Genomic DNA, 2,018 nt, shown 5'->3' with positions numbered 1-2,018 from the left:
CCCCCCCCCCCCGCCGGTGCACAAATTTCATGCACCGGGCCTCTAGTATTACAGAAAAAGAAAGCTGAGGCTCAGGGAGGTTACACAACTAATTGTCGCGAGCTCCAGAATGCAACTCTGACCTGTTTGCCTCCAAAGACCCTGTGTCACAGAGCGAGAAGCAACAGTGTGGAAGCAAACCACACACATGCAGTCGGTACCCATAAGCACATGTTGAATGAGCCAGTAAATGAGTGGATGAGACAGTTTCAAGGAAAGGGTTAGCAACACCATCTGTTGCTGCAAGATGCCACGAATGATGGGAACTGGAAAAGGAAAAAAGGCTGGTGGATTTGGCAATTAAGTTCAAGTTATAATAGCAAAAATGGGGGGAACCACCTACATATCCATTATACAGTGGGGCCTTGACTTACGAGTTTAATTCGTTCTGAGACCGAGCTCATTAAGGAGCTCGTTAAGGAGCTCGTTAACTCAAATTGCTCTATCAACTCAATGCAAAAAATCGGCCAAGAGACAGCTGGTATCTCAAAAAACTCGTTAGTCGGGACACTCGTAAGTCAAGGCCCCACTGTAGTCTATATTAGTCAGCTCAGACAGCCATAACAAAAGATCATAAATTTGTGTGGCTTAAACGACAGAAATGTATTTTTCTCACAGTTCTAGAGGCTGGAATTTAGGGTCAGGGTACCAGCATAACATCATCCCATACACCAGAAAGTGGTGGATCAATTGCCGGTCAGGGCACATGCCCAGGTTGCAGATTCAATACCAGTCCAGTGAGTGCTGGAAACAACAGAACAATGTTTCTCTCTCACATCAATGTTTCTCTCTCTCTCCCTTCTTCTCTCTGAGATCGGTAAACATGAACGATAAATAAACAAATAGTGTTCTATACGTATGGTTTTAACAGGAAAGACATTAGTGATCTATGAAGTGAAAAACTCATTATAATGCATATGTATAGCATGACCCCATTTTTAAAAAAATATTTATTGTTTTCAGAGGAAGGGAGAGGGAGAGATAGAAACATCAATGATGAGAAAGAATCATTGATCAGCTGCCTCCTGCATGCCCTCTACTGGGGATGGAGCCAGAAATCTGACAGGGAATCAAATCATGACCTCCTGGTTCATAGATGGATGCTCAACCACTGAGCCCCACCAGCCGGGCCCCATTTTTATCAATACCAGGTACATTGGCAAGATCTCACTCCTAGACGAAAGTATGAAATTGCCCAAACTCCTTTGCAGCTAGGTTTCTGGATATGAATTCGTTTCTGCCGGTTGGACGCACTTGCATGATATTTTGAAGGCAGAAGTGGGGCAGAGGCATCTTCCCGGGGCTGTTTGCTGCTGGTGATCATGTTTGCAGAGATGTGAGGTTTATCTTCCCGGGACCCAGGCTGTGCACAGGCAGTTGTGGCAGAGGCAGTGCCCAGTGACCTGTTTTGTGGGAGCTGGAGGGCACTTGCGGGGGCAGCAGTTTCCCGATCCCTGGGTCACAGCTGTGCCAGAGTGTCCTAGAATTCAGTTGTGGCTGAGGGAGCAGCTCCTCCCACTGGGCAGGGAGTCTTTCCTGGGGGCCCAGCCTAATATCCATTCCTCCAGCTTTCCGATGACTTCCCAAGCACCAGTTCCCTGTGCTAAATTCTTTCCTGCCTAAAATAGCAAAGATCTAAAAACATTTTGGCGCCTCTACTTTCAATGAAAACAATGCTGCACAGGGTCAGGTGTGAGACGTGGGTGGGGTGTTGGGGAAGGCTCCCTTCTGACCACAGATTATTATCTGTTGGTCGTTCCTGAATAGGTGGCCGCTGTGTTTCCCGAAGATGGCCACAACGTTTCCCATCCCGCCTGGGCCCTGCCACTTCCCGCCACGTCCTCTTTCTCGAAGCGGGGCTGGCCTGTGACCCGCGGGTAGCCAGTCCACTGGTCGCCAGCAGAATTCCAAGGCCGAGGCCGAAAAGGCGCAGGTCTGCAGCCCCGCCCACTCCTCCGGGTTCCCAGCTCCTGCCCCGC

This window comes from Myotis brandtii, unplaced genomic scaffold, assembly GCF_000412655.1.
Source record: "Myotis brandtii unplaced genomic scaffold, ASM41265v1 scaffold647, whole genome shotgun sequence".
Taxonomy (NCBI): domain Eukaryota; kingdom Metazoa; phylum Chordata; class Mammalia; order Chiroptera; family Vespertilionidae; genus Myotis; species Myotis brandtii.
This window is presented reverse-complemented; position numbering follows the sequence as displayed.